The following is a 20,674-nucleotide window of genomic DNA, read 5'->3' on the forward strand; positions in this document are numbered from 1 at the left end:
ACAGCTCATGTTGTCTCCTATTTCTGTTGCTACCAATTAAAAGCTTCACCAAAAAAGAATGAAAAGTCTGACAAGTCACAGTAATTTTACAATTCACATAAGTTAAAATTTATGTCTGTGAGTCTGGGAGTTTTGTTGCATAGTATATCATCTACGGTAGTTTAACTATATTAATGTAACTCATATTGGTAGTATAAGTTGAATACAATGGGTACAGACAGATGTCTGCTGCATACATTTTTTTTTCAATAATTAAATGTATTCACTTCTTTTATCTTTGTATTTAGTGCATACATTTTTATTAGCTATTTCAAACTCAACAAAAGATTGATAGTAGCACGTTATTTATTTCCTTTTCCCTCAAAATTTATAATTTATTGTACTTGTTAAAGGTGCAATAAATTTATTTCCATGATACCATGGTACGTACCTAATATTATTAGAGTGCTTGGACTTTAATATTATGATGAATTATTTGAATTGGGCCAAACTTTTTCCTACAATATGAATTATTTGAACTGTACCAAACTTTTTCCTAAGAGAATCTCAACTTTATTGAGTTCAATTTGGGCTCCTTTTGCAAAGTTATTTAATTTGGAATGGCTTATTTAACGTCAAGTTTTTATTAAATATATTTGGGCCACTAAATTATATTTTGATCTAGTTTGTCTAATAACGGACCCTTATAATGGTTCAACTTCAAAAATGTTTAGAAAAAATCCCTACCTTTTAAAATAATTGAAAATGTATTCCAAATATCGCACAAGCTAAAATTTAGAGTGGTACAAGACTGTACATGTGCTGAGCCTGAGCCTAGTTTCCCCACAAGCTAGAGATCTCACTTTGCAAAACTATATGTACGAGCTCGAGCTTGGGTCGCCAGTTGAGTGTTGGGCTTGAGCACACACATAAAACATGCACCACACTCACGTGAAAGTAAAACTCACATAGGCCTCTCCCCCAAATTTAAATTTTAGCCTCTTTTTTTGGCTTTTCATTTTTCATTTCAATGATATATTATATATTTAGTGTTACTTTTCACTTTTCAAATTTACAATTATAAATTTATATCAATTATTTAATTATGTGGAACAAAAGATTTAAACGGAATTTGACTATTATAATTTCAAATTAAATTAAATATTGTAATTATAACACAATAGCAAATTTATTGTACCAAACACACCCTCATACTCAATTCAAGTAGTTCAATTCAAAGCGACTCAATTAGGCTTACATTCTCCACCATGTGCACTACACTCTTCAAACCTAGTAATTTGAACCCAGACAATATTTAGATCGAACTTACAAAATTTTTGTGAACATAATTAAAATGGGACCCACTGAAGTGATATTGGGCCTGGGCTTGGGCCCTTACAGGTAAGCAAAATTAAAATAATACAGAAAGACATGGGTAGTTAAGTTGTGGGGTTGGGGAACACTTACTCCAAAATCTAAATGGGCCCACAAATTGCTTAAGCCCATTGTCTCTGCATGTGTGCCTGATTCTTTGATTGAAAACTCTTAGTATAATTTTTTTAGTACAAAACGAGCTAAATAATAAATATAGATCAAACATCCCTGACAACAAAATATCTAACCATCTATCCGTTTTACAATTATATGAAGCCTAGTATTTAATCTTGGTCCAGTTATAATCGACGAAGCTGGAGATGTCAACGTCTCGGAATGACTTGAAACCCACATCTAACTTGGAAAAACAGACTGAGAAATCGAACAAAGCACTCTAATATCTTTAGGTTCGATGAGGCTTTGTATAAATAGTGAAAACTGTGTTTTTTTCAGTTAGTATAAGCTCGTACGACATCAGTTGGTATTTCATTTGATTAATCATTACTTATGTTTACGTGCATTTTTGGAATACATTTGGATTTGGCAAGGGATCTAATGAAATATATTAGTAGTACTAAATAACTAAGTAACTTACAAGTATTATTACACAAAATAAAAGGGGGAAATAAGCAAGTTGTAACTTAAACAAAAATAAATAAAAATCGGAAGACAAAATCTGATCACTCAAAATCTACGTTTCCACATCAAATATATAAGACTATTGGAAATTGAGTTAAAGACTCAATTTTTTTTGAATATTTGGTGTTGTTTGGCCTATTGATGGCTTCAGGATTCAGATAACTATCATAGTATTACATTTACGATTAACTTTTCGATTATGAATAATTGCTCAAATTCAAATTTTAGTGATGAGTAGGAGAGTTCGACATACTCAGTAACATTATCATATTTATGATTTTACTTTTTTAGACGTAAAAGAAAATGATCAAAGCTAAAAAAAGTGACACGCAGGAGAGTTCGACAAGTGTGCATACACATAACTATTGCATAAAAAATTAAAATGAATAAATATATGTGTTAATTTTTTTTAATAAAATACTATGTGTTAATGACCGAGTAAAATGTGAAACTAGAAATTATTATAGCATAAACTTAATTTTTCAATAAAAGAAAGAGTCAAACCATTGAAAAGACAGTGTAAATGAGTACACAATTTAAAATAAACAAAATAAAATCACCAAAACAAAAAAAGTACTAATACACAAAGCAAACACAACCAGCGTAACCTAGTAAACACAATTAAACAAACAAATCCAAGAAGAGTACCCAACAAACCAAAGAAAGGCTCAAAATATTCATAAACCATTTTTACGTTAAATAATAATGAAAATTCAGATACCACTCTTTAATTTATAAACTAAGCTTTAAAGAATGAGTTCTCGACGTCCCTATTGGTTTTATGAGCAACCAGATTGACCACGAGATCACATAGAACAAAAGACGGAGCTCCAAATTTCATCATAAACTTCTTAAAATGAAAATTTATTTATTTGAAAATAAAATTGTTGTCATCTCCTAGTATGATACTTGATGTGGACATAGTGGATTTCATAATAAGAAAATAATGAGTTGGGAAATTTCTCAAAATCCAAAAATAATTACGCAATTTTATTTATATTGTTCAAAATTACAGATGAATACATTGTATCGATGCAGATTTAAAGCTAGTTAGGGCATATTTATCTAATGCTTATTCATCGAAGATTCTTCATATGTTTAGGCATTTTTAGCTCTAGTTTTTTTAATACCTACAAAAATCACCCGTAGATATTTCATTATTTTAAAGTTAGTACCATTCTTTATTTAGATGCAACTTTATTTAACTAATATGTATAAAGTTTTAACAAGAGAGAGAAGACAACAAGTAATTACCATCATAAAGACAAAGCAACAATTGATTGATGTACGTAGATTCTCTACTAAATTCAATGTATGTTTTACTTTTTTTGTCTAACTCGAATTTGAATGATTATATATTAAGTATTGTTTTGTTTTATCTTATACAGAAAGAAATGGAAAATATTTATTCAATTATAATGAATCGTCATATAATGTATCCTCATTATTTTTTGTAGTCGAATTACTATTAAAAAATAGTATTACCCTTTGTAGATGCTATAATATTCGATCAAGCCACAATTGACACGTTAAAAACATAGGTGTTAGAAATCATATGGAATAATTACAAGAAATACTATAATGACACACACAAGGATGTAGCTAGGGGGACACTACTTAATTTCTTATAACTGATCTCGATGGGATTACCTAATTCTTGATTTTAATATGAAATAAAAATTAAATCTAGGACACTCAAGATTATTATTCGAGCATGCAAAAATGCCATAGTGGCTTGCAATAATATTCTTGGTCGCCTTGATTACAAGTTTTCATTATTCTACAATAAAATAGTCTACTAGAGACGCATCAATTTAGTGACACCAAGACGTGATGTGAATTTGATAATTTTTTTGTAATAAAATGTAGTTACATCTATATGATTTTGTTACTTGTAAATATTAAGACGCCCTCAAATTAAAAATATCACTTTAATTTGTGATACATAATAGGAATAATTGCTAGAAATCCAATAAAGTTTGGTGAAATTATAGTATGTTATGCAAATTTTAAAATCATCCATAAAAATTACTACAAAGTTTGATCAAATCAATAATTCTTTCAGCAATTTGTCGTAATAATATGCGAAATATCTTCAATTAAAGAATATTACTACAGACTAGGAGTATATTTTAAATTTCTAGAGAGTTTAGTGTTGAGAGGCTAGATTTGGATTAGAATATGGATTTCTTCCAATTGGGAAAATACGTAAATTGGTATTTTTGAGATTCTTGATAAACTTGGTGGTTGACGCCGACAAGATCGGTGGCGCCGCCGCGGTTGGTGGCACTGTTCCCAACTCTTAATTAATTACCAAATATTACTCCTTAAGCATCCCTTATTAATATTTTATGCTTCCCATGACTTGATAATTTGTAACGGCAAAATCTAATGTCAGACAATTATATAGTTATATCGGATCTCAATACTTAATGTTAAAAAATTAATACTGCTAGAATAACGAATTGTTGGATAAAGTCATAAAACTGTTCCAATTTGTGACTTCAAATGAACCCAAAATATACTCCTATAGATGATAATTAAACCAGAAAAAAAGATAAAGATAAATAACGCAAAATCAATTATTTAAATCTCATTAATTCTAGCTTATATTATACGATGATATTAACTCGCATATTTTTCCTTCCACATTAAATAAAGTTGTTAAGTTGTCTGTTCATTTTGGGCACTAGGTGTAAAAGAAGTTTGTAGTTTTTGATTAGTTCAATTCGAAAATCTAGCTGGAAAAGAAGAAGAATATGACATGTGGTTCGATATTCTATAGTTGATGTACATGGAATTTGTGGAAGTAATTCTAATAGTCGTTTGAATTTGTTGCGTAATCTCATTCCTCGTTCTGATTTGCACGCACCTTAATGGATAGCACATATGACCTAAAGATTTAAAGCAGCTCATACATAAAGAGTATGAGATCAATCATCTGATCATTTGAATAATGATGAACGTGTCTCATGCTACTTAACCACACCCATTGAGTTATGATTAATGTACTTATTATATATTTAATATTTTATTTAAATTTGGAGACAAATAAGAACTAAGAATTGAATCAGAGACATCTCTCTACGTAATGTGAATCACAACAAAAGAACAAATAGTTAATCTATATATAATATATTTATATTGTCGACATAATGTGAATCACATTGATATGATGTTATGATCATAGCACATAGCTTATATATATTATTTTATGACAATAAATTTTGTGTGAGAATTTTTTATGTTGATTGACATTTTATTCTCCATGATCTTGACAAAAGAGATCAATTTTTAAATGATGATTGAATGAAATAGTAGCACATATAGATTCTTCTTGATTTTTCCGAACACGATGACCAACTACTTTGATCTATTAAAGCAAACTGATTTTTTAGATAATACTATTCACAATCAGTAATAAAATAAGAAGAGGCATCTCATCTTTCAGTTGAGAGCAGCTTTAACTTTCTAAAATAAGTGTATTATTTTTGAATTATTAGTTTTACTTGTTTCCATTCTTTAGATTTAATTATTCTACTAGTACTTCTCATTGACGATCGCCTAGTTGAATTGGTGTTTGATTGGAATTTGGAACAATTATGTTGAATGATTGGAAGTTAGTTTAATGTATTAAAAAAAAAATCGGTTTTGAGTTTAATGTATTAAATTTATAATACGATGATAATATTATTCTACAAATTTAAGATTGCTTTCATTATGTTATTAAATGCGATTGTTGTTTATATTGTCAAATAATTATGGAAATACACGTGTGATATACATGCAATTATACGAATTCTAATGTGAAATTAGTAAAATGAGAGAAATGGAAAAAAAAAAAAAATTGAAGTATTATTAGTGAAATATGAGACTCGTCTCTTTAAACAAAAAAACAGCCAAAAGTAGATAGATTCGTAGTAGTTTTAATTTTGGTGAACGAATTAAAATGAAAAAATATAACTAAATGGAAGTAATATTATTTATGAGAATCAATTTAATTAATGGAAAGTGATCGTGTCTAAAAAATCGACCAACCTTATTGAATCCTCGTATTTTTAAATCTCCGGTCCATCCAATCTTTTAGTCAAATAATTATTTGTATCGTGATCGATTTTGAATTGATTGCTATTGATACGTACCATCCATATGAATGATTTATATCTAAACTTATTGATATTTTTAAATAATAACAAAATCAATGTCTGTTTCAGTTTTGAATTTTTAAAATAATAATTTTGAAGTTTTTTTGGGTTATTTGCTCCATCTATCATGATTTTCATAGCCAGCTGCCCCAGGCTGGTTTTTGTTTACTCTCCAAAATTGTGAACCAATTATTTTTGGTCTCCTTTTGTAGCTCTAAAGAGGAAGATATTAGAGAATTCGAACAACAACGGTGGCTCCACAAAGCAGATACAGCGGTTGGATGGCGAAGAGTGAGATTTCATCCCAAAACGACATATAATACTATATGTTTTCGGAGAAATTGATGACGTATAGGTTAAAAGTTAAAATGACGCAATTGTAAATACAATCATTCAAGTTTTATTAGAAATGAGCCACTCACCTCTTAAAAGGGGTTATAAGGGAGAGGGTTATCACCAAGCCGATGTGGGACAAGATATTAAAATTTTAACACGTCCCCTTACGTGTGGGCCGGAATGACACATCAGACTTCCATCACGTGGGTAGGCAAGAGAAGAATTAAAGAGATAAATCTATCGTCGGCTTGGGCCCGCTCTGATACCATATTAGAAATGAGCCACTCAACCCTTAATAGGCCTCATAAGGGGGAGGGTTATCCAAACTTATATAGATGAGCTAGGATCGTTACCAAATCGATGTGAGACAAAATATTAAAATATTAACACAAGTCAAGAATTAACTAGCTAAAATATCTAACTCAAACACTAAAATAAAGATAACAATCATACTACTGTCAAATAACGGTTTTAGATTCTCGTCATTGGGTATCATTACAAATTTTTCGCAGGTGTGAACGTGGATGTCCCATTTCAAATCTCAATACAATATGTTGTAGTAATTTACTCATACAATAAATTACATAATCTTTGAATATATGTCTTCCTAGGGTGCCTAGTTACTAAAGTGCTCAATAATTTAAGTTTGTTTAAGTGTTTAACACATCAATGAGAAGACAAGTCTATCTAAATGAGATGAATCAAACACAACCAACTATTAAAATGAATCTATGACTCTATCCAAATCGGGCATCGGAACTGAAATTCGATTCCATCAACAATATTGAAGAATAATACTCCTATTAAAGAGGAGAATAAAATTGAGAGAATTTTATGAAAGAAGATTAGTGGCATCAAATATATTGGGTTATGTTGCAAATTGCAATATAGGGCTTGATTGATACGGATCCTACATAGTAGGGTCCGAATTCGACAGTTTGGTAAATATTCGGATCCGCTTGGAAGGTCCATTTCATATGTGAGGGGTCCAAATCCACCACTTATCCCAAATCTCATCATCCGACTTGTCATTTGTCACAATAATAGTCCAACTCCTCTAATAGGAGTATTCTTTTTCCCCAATTTTAAATACTATTTTTTTTAAAAAATGAGTTATTCTATTAAAATACTCAAGCTAAAATAGAATTATATCAGTTAATCAATGATTAGGAAGCAATTAATGAAATTTGAACGAGAGGGAAAAATATGTACGTAGTAGTACTAGGGCTGACAAATCGTGCGTGTCGGGTAGTTATCGTGTCGACACGATAACGACACGAACACGATAACAACAAACACGAACACAACCCGTTAAGAAAACCTCAAACACGAACACGAATACGACCCGCTACCTTCAAACACGAACACGACACGAACCCATTAACGACACGAACCACTTCGGGTCAACACGACACGATAACAACACGTATTGAAAAATGAGATTGTAAGAGTCATTTAATAAGTATTGAAAAATGAAAATAATAAGAATTAATAATATTAAAATATGGAGTATTTGTTAACGGATAACACGAACACGACACGAACACGCATTGTTAACGGATAACACGAACCCGACACGAAATTTCCGTGTCCTTAATGGGTCGATCCGATAAGGACACGAAACCAATAAGCTCTGACCCAAACCCATTAATTTCATGTCGTTTCGTGTCGTGTTATCGTGTCGTGTCAAAATTGTCAGCCCTAAGTAGTACTCTCCCAGTCTCATGTTACTCGCACGTTTCCTTTTTTATCGTAAATTTGGGATTAATTTTTTAGTATAACTAAATTAGTATTTTGAGTGTAATGACAGATCACTTAATAAGAAAACATTTAATTAACTTTAATATATTAATTAAATATTTTAAATTTTATTTAAAATATAAATAGTGTTAATAGACCGAGTCGTAATAAAACTGTACGAATAATATGAGACAGAGTGATTACTTTTTTGGACGAGGATATTGGGTTAAATTTGATTTCCATAACTATAGGGAGTAGAATAGTATTAGAGCATCCGCAATGGTCGGCTAGCGACCGGCTAGCCGATTCTTCGCTCTGGCCGGTCGGCTAGCCGAACCATTGTAGGCGGCCAGCGGTATACCGGCCAGCCGATCGGCGTGGGCTGGCCGATTGGTGGGTGCTGGCCGATGCGCTAGCCGATCGGCTAGCCGCCATTGTGGCTGCCCGATCGGCCAGCGCCGATTTTTGTATTTTTTTTTACAAACCTATATAAACGCGATTTTCGTTTCATTTTCATTTGCACCACTTGTTTTAACGAGTTTTCTCTCTCTCTAACTTTCTGTACAAGAGCATCATCGCGCGATGAGTAACGCGGGTGGTAGCGGTGGTGGTAGTGGTGGGGATGCTGAGGAGTACGAACGGAGGATGAACGAGGCTATGAATGCCTACATGAACCGCGAGATGGAGCGGTACATGCGTATGGTGGAACAGCAGGCGATACCTCGCCCTCCACGAGTTGTCCACCACTGAGCAGTGATTGATCGGGATCACGTAGTTGCACATCAGCGGCTGTACGACGACTACTTTTCAGAGAACCCGCGGTTTCCCGCCAACATGTTCCGGCGGCGTTTTAGAATGCGCAGGGAGTTGTTTATGCGCATCGTTGAGGCATTAGAGCGTCAATATCTGTGTTTCCGCTTCAGGCACGATGCGGCTGGCAGACCCGGCCACACCCCTATTCAAAAGTGCACGGCGGCAATCAGGCAGTTGGCCTACGGAGGCGCGGCAGACATGTGGGATGAGTACCTCCACATCGGTGAGTCGTCAGCCCTGAAATGTCTGAAGGAGTTCTGTGAGGGCGTGATAAGCGTTTTCGGTGAGCAGTACCTTCGAAGCCCTACCCCCGAAGATTGTCAGAATTTGATGCAGATGCATGGGGAGAAGCATGGGTTCCCCGGGATGTTAGGCAGCATAGGTTGTATGCATTGGGAGTGGAAGAACTGTCCGACTGCCTGGAAGGGGGCCTACACGACCGGCTACAAGTCAAAGAACCCCACAATAATCCTCGAGGCCGTAGCTGATTACCGGCTGTGGATCTGGCATGTGTATTTTGAGGTAGCCGGGTCGAACAACGACCTCAACGTCCTGAACTCGTCTCCCCTCTTCAACGAGAAGTGCCAGGGCGTCGGTCCAGCCGTCTCATTTGTGGCCAACGGCAACCGGCATGATATGAGCTACTAATTGGCGGATGGGATATACCCTCGGTGGCCGGTCTTTGTGAAGACTATCAGACAAACAAGTGATGAAAATAAGGCCTACTTTGCGCAACGACAGGAGTCGGCGCGCAAGGACGTGGAGCGCGCATTTGGTGTGCTCCAGTCTCGATGGGCGGCAATTAAGGGTCCAACGCGTTTGTGGGATGTCGGATGCGTTTTCCAGATAATGTACGCCTGCATTATCCTTCACAACATGATCGTCGAAGACGAAGGCGTACAACTGACTAGTTGGGTCAGAGACGATGAAGCCGGTCCAAGCCACGGAACGACCACCCCTAGTGTACGACGTGGGGTACCTCTCGATGAAGCCGGCCGCCTTCAGGAATTTGCCAACATGCGCCAAGTGGATGCTCATATTCAACTCCAGAAGGATATAATTGAAGAGTTGTGGGCACGGAGGATTGCACGGCGATAGTTTTTTTTCTTTATTATGCACCTTCTTAAATGTAAATTTTTTTTTATCTATGTAACTTTTTTAAATGCAATTAATGAATTTTTCCATATATGTGTCGTAAATTTAATTCCATAATTTAATCGTAATTTTAATTCCGTAAATGTAGTATATTTTGAATTATTTTTATTGTGGCTGACCTAAATCTGATGTGGCAGGTGGATTTTTTAGTGTTGCTGACGTGGCAGGGAAGAGAATGGCTGGCCTATTGCTGGCCTAAGCACCATTGCGGATGCTCTTATATGATTTGAAAGAGGGGGAATCTTGAGATTGTGACGCACTAATAAAAACAAAACAACCTTGATTTTCTAATTTTTTTACGCTACTATAGTGTTAACTAAATGCCATGTTGAAATATTAACGTGACGTCATGTTAAAGTTTTTGGCTGAACAAACCTTCACAACTTTTATAATTACTCTATTTTAAAACTTTAATTTACTTTTCTTTTACGTTATTTTAGTGTTAAATGCCATGTGAACGTAATATCGTATTAAGATTAAGAGGCTTGCTGCGTGTGAGTTGACCAAAAGGTAGAAATGATAATGCTCAAGATTAAAGGTTTTAGGTTCGAGTCCTCCGTGGACACGGCCTTTAAATTTAAATCATTTACCATTAAAAAAAATTAAGAACCTTCACAACTTTTATATTTATATTATAAAATTTAATTTACATTGTTTAATTGAGTATTGAATATGAATTGTTTAGATGATTATATGATTTTTGGGTTTTGATTTGGTTCTCCATTAACCCTATTGTTATAGTAACTCTAATTCATGATTTATGGATTGAAGCGAAGTGTTTTATCTGTTAAATTGGCTAAAATATTATGAATAGAAAGTTATGTAATTCTATTTTATTTGTTTTGAGTTGTACTCCATACTTTATTTATGATTGAACAATGAATATTCTTTAATTGGCTATAACATGTGCAAGTTGATGCATATATCAATAAAGGGTGAAGAGAAAAAAAAGCAATCCCCATAAAAAAAGGAATTAGAATAGAATTAGTTTCTTTTGTGATGGTTAATCATTGATTTTGATGATTGCTTGAGCTTGTTTAGATACTGCTAATCATGTTCTTGACCTTCAGAGGTATCAAGCAGCCAAATACAGGTTCCAATTCCATATTGTTAAAAAAATGTACTTTTAAATTGGATAAAGACATAGTAGTATTTATGAAGTTTTTTCAATGGAAGTATATCAACGTATATATATGTATGGAGCATTTACAAGGTACACTTTTTCAATCTAGTTATGCTTGGAAATTCGGTTGGAGACGTATATCTCGATTACACACAGAGATGTGTGATACTATCACAATCTTAGACGTCGCTTTACTAAATCGGTTATATCATGCTTGCTTTTAAATTAGATGTTTACTTGCACAACATAAGAGGCACATTTCAATTCTAGAAAATTATCCATTGATGCAATTTAAAGTTGTAGTTTAATTTTTATCCGTCCTCTTAAATTTCTTCATATGTTTGGAAAGGCGATTCCTCATACTTATAGTATGATCTACCATGTTTCGATAAGCAGTGTTCAATATGTAGATCCAGAATAAAATAAAAGTTGTTGATGAAGACCAAACACTGGCCGTGCTTATGTTAAACATATTTCTTAAATTTCATAGTGTAAAAACTACTACTATGATTTTATTCACTCGAGCAGTTCAAAGTAAAAAAACTTTTGAATAAAATGTCATCACCTATGAAAGTTAGGTCCTCCATCTCAACAGTAGGTGAGTTAATAATGTCTAGCTTAAAGAGAAAATGATGCAGATGAGGTGGAATAAGAATCAAATGCTTTTGACTATTAATTTTTATAAATGTGGCATATATTTGTCAATTTTCCATATGCACTTTAAAATCATAAGCACATATATTGCCCAAATCTAATGCTCTTCTTACTTTGGTTTGGCTCATAATTTAGAACCATATATTGTTCCATTTAAGAGAAGTGTACCATGTTAAGTTGTTGTCCAAGGATACTTTCAATTTATTCTTGGTCTTAAAGAAAAATTCTAATTCTTGCAATTATTGGGAGAAAATGATAAATATATTCAGTTGTTTTGGAGTTTAAAAATCAAAGTGTTTTAACCGAGAATGAGAAAGTTAGTAGGACTTACTACTACTGTATAATAGTATGATACTCTCATAAGTGATAGAGTATTCGTTGAGATGCACTTCATTGTCACCCGGCCATATGTCTAGTCCAACCCGACCCATAACTCTATTCGAATCAAATCTAATTTTCATATTTGAAGTGTCATTTTTTTACAACAAATTTATGTGACCAAATTTTGTACAACCAAATACTAGTTTATTTTAAAAAAATAGGTTTAAGATTTATTTATGCATTTAATTAAAATATATGGATGCATATATAGTACATGGATAGTGCATAATATTGTGGTCATTTATTTATAATTTGTATATAATTTTTTTTTACTTTTTTAGAACCATAAATATAATTAGTACATACCTTAATTCAAATTTTAAAAACAATAGAAAGGAGATTCAAATATAAAAATAAAATATGAGGTTAAAGGTTAATAACTCTTTTTAACTTGTCCACTTACTACATATTATTTTAATATACAATTAGAGCACTCCCAATGGAGGTGGCGAATTCTCGGCGATAAATCGCCGATTATCGCCGAATTATCGCCGGCCATTGTGGCGAAGTCGGCGATAATTCGGCGATAATGTTACCGTTGCTTCGCCGAGTGGCGATTTATCGCCGGATTATCGCCGAGCGATCGCCGGCCACTGTGGGCGACGCTCGGCGATAATCGGCGATTTTTAAAATTTTTTTTTTTTTTTTTGGCCGAACGGCTATTTTATCCCACCCCTATAAATATTTCATCCTCTTCCTCCATTCATCACCCACAAACTTCATTCACACAAATTTTCAATCTTTTTTCTCTCCATCTTTATTAAATGAGTTCTGATTCATCGTCTCGTGCTCAGTCCGACGAGGAAATATCACATTCTTCTTCCGAAGAAGAGGTACCTCCCGCTCCCACCGGATGGGATGTAGCGGGTTTCGCCAACAACCCAATCAACAACTATATCTCCCGCTGCATACAAAGCGAGATCGCTCGAATGCAGCAGCCACCCCCCCAACGGCCAATCCGCCGGCGGCGCCGATACATCCCTCGCAACCACACTGGTGCGCACGATCGGCTGTTCGCCGATTATTTCGCGGAGGAACCACGTTATCCGGCAGATGTATTTCGTCGCCGGTTCAGAATGCGCCGCTCCCTCTTCCTGCGCATTGTTAATGCGTTGTCCGCGCGTTACCCCGAGTTCCGGCTCCAGCGAGACGCAGCAGGGAAGCCCGGACTATCGCCCCTACAGAAATGCACTGTTGCCATCCGGCAGTTGGCATATGGAGGGTCCGCCGACATGTTCGATGAGTATCTGCAATGCGGCGAGACGACTGGCAACGAGTGCCTGAAGAATTTCTGTCAGGGCGTGCGAGAGATATTTGGGGAGCACTACCTTCGCTCGCCGGACGCAGCTGACTGCCAGTTCCTACTGGATTGGCACTGGAGGACCCACGGCTTTCCGGGGATGCTCGGCAGCATCGACTGTATGCACTGGCAGTGGAAGAACTGCCCAACCGCGTGGCGAGGCCAGTTTACTACCGGCTACAAAGGTACGCATCCCACCATCATTCTTGAAGCCGTTGCCGACCAACGGCTTTGGATTTGGCATGCTTATTTTGGTATAGCCGGGTCGAACAACGACCTAAATGTTCTCAATTCCTCGCCCCTTTTCAACGAGCGGATCAACGGATTAGGCCCCTCCATCGAATTCACGGCCAATGGCAATGTGCATAACATGGGGTACTACCTGGCTGACGGCATCTATCCGCAATGGCCCGTGTTTCTGAAGACGATCAGATGCCCACTCGGAGATAGAAGAAGGTATTTTGCCCGAGCGCAAGAGTCTGCGCGCAAGGATGTGGAGAGGGCATTTGGGGTGCTCCAATCGCGATTTGCACTGGTAAAGGGTCCGACGCGCTTTTTCTACCAGGGGGATATTGCCGATATCATGTATGCGTGCATCATCATGCATAACATGATCATCGAAGATGAACACGAAGGCGTCCTCGACGTCACCAACGACCCAAGTGTTGCATCATCGAGTCACGGTGTCTCAACCGAGTCCGCCCGCCAGGGTGTACCGCACAACGAACATGAACGGTTCCAGGCGTTCATGGACATACACCAGAAGGAGGCCCATCAAGCACTACAACACGATATCATCGAAGAATTGTGGGCAAATAGAAACCGCGCCCACCGCCCTTGAATTTTTTTTTCTTTGAATTTTTTTTTTGATTTTTTATTTCCATTCGTGTACTTTTTTTTTTTTTAATTTTCTTCGTTGTAATGTGTACCCGTGTTTAATACAACGAACTTTATTACTATTTATTTGATTTATCTTTATAAATTAAATAAGCTAGCTTTATTATATATAAAAATAAAACAATTAAATTAGTGATGATGTAAAAATGAAATGTTGAGTTAGGGAGAAATAAGGGAGAAATAAGGGAGAAACCATTGTAGGGGTTGGCTAAAAACTGGGGATAAAATGTGATGCTGATGTGGCGCTGATGTGGCAGGAGTTAGGGAGAAATAAGGGAGAAATAAGGGAACTCCATTGGGAGTGCTCTTAATACATCAAATTATTAATATAACTATATTTTAATTGTACAAATCTTAGTTGTTTATATCACTTTTTTTTTTATTAACATCTCACTTTTGTTGAGAATAACTATAACTTTTATAAAGAATAGTAATCATTTTTATTTGTAACTATAATCATATATATTAAATTCCACAACAGGCCTTCAAATCATAAGAGTTGACACTTTTATATGCGAGCTATAGCATTTAACTGAGTGATGAGTAGTGGGGTCGTTCAGTGCAACTACAATGGGTCAATGCAACAATGCGTGGCATCATAAAAATCACTAGGGTCCGTTCAGTGTACAGAATAGAAATTGAATTGGAATTGAATTAGATGGATAAAATTAAAAGCAAAATGTGACAAAAAAATCAGCAGAATAATTTCCTTCTCTATGCACATAGTGAATCGTTACTGCATCAAACTCTAGGAATAACCCACAAACCTTTTGCATTATGGAGCGGCAGTTAATAGACCCTTCATTCAATCCCATAATCATAGAGACTCCGATAAAACTATCACTCTCCACCTCTAACTTCTGATATCCTAGCTCCTTAGCTAGCTTGAGCCCATAAAATATGCATCATATTTCTGCAGCCAGAATGGAACAACTTCCATTGTTAGCTACAAAACCAGCTCTACAATTTCCCAATACATCACGAAATAAACCTCCACCAAATGCATGATTTGAACTTTCCTCCAAAGAGGCATCCGTGTTTAGCTTGATAGTATCCATCAAAGGCGGTCTCCAGCCCACCAGAGTAGGCACATGACTCTCATTCCCACACCGTTCATAAATCGAGCCTCTTCTGCCCCCTCTGCAGAGTTAAATATTTGAGCTATGATTCTTTCGGGGCTCACCCTAACACCTTAAAGATAAATCCACATCTCTTCTTCCATATATACCAACATCCAATCCCAAAAAGTGAATACCATTTGATACCACTCCCAATTAATCGATTGGAGCTAATATTCCGATCTAACCAATCAGTCAAAGTCAATGAACTATCAAAGAAATCATCATCATCTCAAAAAAATATTGCTTTTAATGAAACACATCGTTCTGAACATTATGTGCAACATTTTGTATATATAATTGGGACAATTGAGAGGGAGAAAAAAGGTTTGTGATTTAATATTTCAATGTTGAACTTCGTGAGAAGAATTTTATCAAATTTCATGTTTAAAATAGTTATTAAAAACCAAACATTTCTTCAAATGTAATGATATCTTAATTCTTTGTTCTAAAATATTAATATCTTAACTCTTGATTATATTTTGGCAACATTATGTACCGAGTCATTCTTAAACTATCAAGAAAATGCAAAAAATAATGAGAACAAGAAGTGAAATTATTCGAATCACATCAAAACACCCAACAAATCCTTCCACGAAACTCGAAACACACTAGTAATGATGATTAGCCAAATATGCAACAATTAAATAATTTCTTGAAAAACAATAATCACGAGAAAATGGGAGGCATGGGAAAAGGAAAGCCATTATCTTGGTAGATGAAATGAAGTGAAAGTAAAAATAATATTGGGAGTGGGGGGCCATTAGAGTAGCAACTAAGGAAACACAATTCCGAAGTTTGATCCACCCTCCCTCGTGCCCTAAAATTCATTTCCTTAAATCATTACACCTCCCACTAATCCCATTCAATACCATTTAAACATTTTCTAGTGGGCTTACCTATTATATATATTTTATGTCTCTTATGTGAGGTTTGCATGCACAAATCATATTTGGTGGATGTTTAATTAAGATTACGAGTTATGTCTCTTCATTTTTGAGTAGATATGTTTTCTATGATTCTCAACATCCGTATCTAGACGTGCACGATTAAAACCGGACCGACGATTAATCGTTGGTTTCAGATCGGAACCGGAACTTAGTTCAACCATAATTATGATCTAGATTTACCTGGACCAGTTATAGTTCAATGTGGTGTCAAATCGAACCCGAAAATTTTGAATTGACAGTTCTGACGATTAACTACCAATTTGGTGTTCGATGTAGGGTCAATAGGAATTGCTTGCAAAAGCGGTAAGATTTTAGTCAAAACTGATACTTTTGGATAAAAACCGGAACCTTCGATTGATAGTTCAAAAGCCAGAATCGTTGTTTCTCTTCCGGGCTGGTTACGTTTCCAAAACCGTGGGTACACCCAATCATGGCATGAATAATGAATTCATTTTTAGAACAAGAATACAAAAAGAAATTTTTGATTTTTTTTTTAACATAACATTGAAGTTTTAACCAATTATACACGGCAGACCACGAATTTTTGAAATTGGTCCGATCATAAATTTTTAAAACTTCGTGTATCTTATGTTGAGATTTCATATTAAGGGGAAGGCAGAGATGTTGTAGGGTCGGACACCGATTAATGAAGTTTTCTTACTATTGAATTAACGACCAATGGTTGCGTCAGTCCATCCCGTTCAACCTTACCTAAGAGTTTCTAATTTCAATCAATGCGTGGAGGATTCAAGTCGAATGCAATTCATGGGAGTAATTGTAAACACTATGTATTATGTCTAGTTGACACAATATATGATGAAGTATTTTTTTTATTTAATCATTAATATTTATTCACTAAAAAATAATCAAGTACGTATTTTAAAAGGTGGGGAGCGGTGTGAGTGACCATTTTCGGCCGACATATCCCATTTATCCGGCGATGCAGTCGTGGTTGATAATTTCTAAAAGTTATATTTTCCATATTTCTCTATAAAAAACTACCAACTTTTTTCACTCCCGAGATACGTTCGTGCTATTCTGCCCATCTATAGTGGCGGCGCCGCCACTATCTCCACCACCAAGGGTGGCCCCTCGCGACGGTGTCAACAAATCACACACTCTCGCTCCCTATTTACTATACATATAGTATTATGGAGTAGTATATATTTATAAATTATAGTAGTAGTACAACTATGTAAAATTGGTCAAAGTCAATATTCACCGCAAGAACACTTATTCACATTTCGAAATAAAATAATCCCATTTATTTATTTAAATAAATCCTATTTATCTGATATACTACTATGTCAGTTGTCACCATCTATCAAAATTCACAAACACAATATATATGTTTAATTGATGCACTCTTTTAATTTTTTATACATAAGAAATTAAAATAGGAAGTTACTACTACTTTCCCTTTTGAAGTCGCATATATAAGCATCTATCAAAATTCACGGACACAATATAGGAAGTTACTACTACTTTTGTAATATCTCGATTTTCTGAACCCTAATTTTAGAGCCTTAGAATTTATTTTGATGACGTGGAGACGTGAAATATTTATGAATGCATTTATTGCATGAGATGCTATGGCCGAGTCGAATCTAGGGTTTGCGTTGGAAGTTTGAAAAGTCAAACTTGTTGACTAGATGATGTGGCATGTGATTTATTAATTTATGAGATGAATTATTTGTTTAAGGGTGAGTGAGAATATTAGAGAAAATTTTCATAAATACTAGCCACCCAATTCTTGAGAATTTCGACCCCCTTGATTTTTTTGGAGAAGGAATTCTATTTTTCCGGATTTAATTTAATTCTTGGAATATTTATCCAAATTAAATCCAAGACCCAATTATTCCTTATATTGAAGAGAGAAAAATCGCCCCCTTGTTTCCTAGGTGATTTTCGAAAATCACCTATGTTGGGAAGGAAATATTATTTTTCTTGTTTAATTGATTCCTTACTTGATTTCCTTTCATACCTAGAATTTAAATATTCTACCAAATCTTTCCAGACCTCAAGAGATCTTGTCTTATCTTATATTAGTTATTATTAAAAATCCATGCCTTATTTAAAAGGCATAGGGAACGGAACGCCTATTTCCAACCCCAAGTTGGGAGAATTCTTATTTTTATTTTGCTCCGTGATATTTTATTCTACTCCGTAAAATATACCAAAACAAAATCTTGGCTAATTGGGAGCCATATGTTTCGAAAATTTCAAGCCTTGATACCCTAGTCTATTTTTGTTAATTCTTCTTCCCTACTTCACAATATTTATTTATATAATTGTGGAGAATGAGATCTTACCAAATATTCTATTTTATTTACCTAAAGATTTTATTGAACTCTATAAATAAGAAGCCAAAAACCTAACCCCAGCCATCACAAATTTTCGCCCCCTACCCCATAAATTTCGTCCCCTCTCTTCTCTCCACACCCTCCCAATTTTCTTCTACTTCACTCCATTAATCATTCATCCCTTGTGAAGAATTGAAGTTTGATCCAAGAATCTTGAAGAACCAAGTCTAATACTTAATTTCTACCGTTCGTTTTTCTCTTAAGGTATTTTTATATCCATCTTCTTCGTTTCTACTCGATTCCTCTTCTTTCTAACCGATTAATCGGTATTCTGGAACCCTCATGCATCTTGTTTGAGTGAAAGTGTGATAGAAAGGATATGTAAATATGTATGCATGTGGTGTGTGTGTGCGGCGTGTGCGTGGTGTGTGTGTGCGCCGCGTGTGTGTATGCGCCGCGTGTGTGTGTTGTGTGTTGGCAAAACACCCTTGTGCGATATATGTTGATGTTAGATTTAGAGTTGAGATACGAATGAAAGTCATATGATGAACATAATCTTTGTTTGGTAATTATAAGATAAATCGATGGGAAAAGGGAAAGTGTAGAGACATGCATGAGTTAGGAGTTTGTGTTGAATCTGATTTGTGATATGTGCCTATGTGATTAAAAAGGTGAAACCTCAGTTGCGAAGCCGGATAACAAAGGAAAAGAACATACTTGAAACCTAAGCAGTCGAGGTGGGCTTTACTCTTAAACTCTTTTATGTGCAAATATATGAATGTGGAGAAATAAGGGTGGTTTAACTGTTATGCCATGCCTATGTCTGTTTTGTTGTGATATTATGTGCCTGATGCCCAGTTTGAGAGTTCGCTCCATTGGGCTATAGGGCTATGGATATGTTAAACGAATTCGGGTCTGAGTATGGGCCGCAAACCCTACCAGGCTGTGTACACGAGGGGATCGGGAGCCGTCCTTGCTAGTCGGCCGGTCTCGTGGGCGAAAAGTGTGGCCACACTTTCGTCGCACCATGGAATGATTGTGATTATTGAATTGTTGAGGAAAAATGGGGAGTTATTTTGACTGGCCAGTCTATGGAAAATACATTTTTGTGACACTCGTGATATTCTCTTATAACTGCTTAAAACTCAAGTTCACTTTGTAAGGGTGGCATAACTTACAAAATGTTTTGGCAATGAGCCCACTGGGTATTTCAAAATACTCAGCCCCGCATGTGTTTTCGTTATGTGCAGGTTGAACGATGACGAGCGGTGGCGGGTGTTGAGCGTAGTTGTGTCTTCGTACATAGCTATTCTTTCTCTTGGTCGCTTTCCGCTGAGTTTTGATACACTTATGTTTATTTTGAATATTTTGCACTCTCCTTTCGGTTTAGAGGCCTTAGACTATCTTGTGGTTTTTATCTTGGAAACTATGTCATACTCTTGAGATTCTTGAATGCCATTTATTATACCTTCCTTTTTCTTATTCAAGTTTCTAGGTGAAGTTGTTGTTTTAAATACTCTGATACTTCTTCCTAATCTTTTGGTCAACACTCTTTAAATGAAACCCTAGCCTTTGTTCGTTTCTTCGAGTCCGTTTGGTAGCAGTTGCCGCATTTATTGTACCCTAGGAGGGCGGGCTGTTACAACTTTCCCTTTTGAAGTCGCGTATATAAGCATCTATCAAAATTCACAGACACAATATATATGTTTAATTGATGCATTCTTTTAATTTCTTATACATAAGAAATTAAAATAGGAAGTTACTACT

The sequence above is a fragment of the Salvia hispanica genome, chromosome 1 (assembly GCF_029641045.1).
Source record: "Salvia hispanica isolate PSC_SH4W2 chromosome 1, Shi_PSC_v1, whole genome shotgun sequence".
NCBI lineage: Eukaryota > Viridiplantae > Streptophyta > Magnoliopsida > Lamiales > Lamiaceae > Salvia > Salvia hispanica.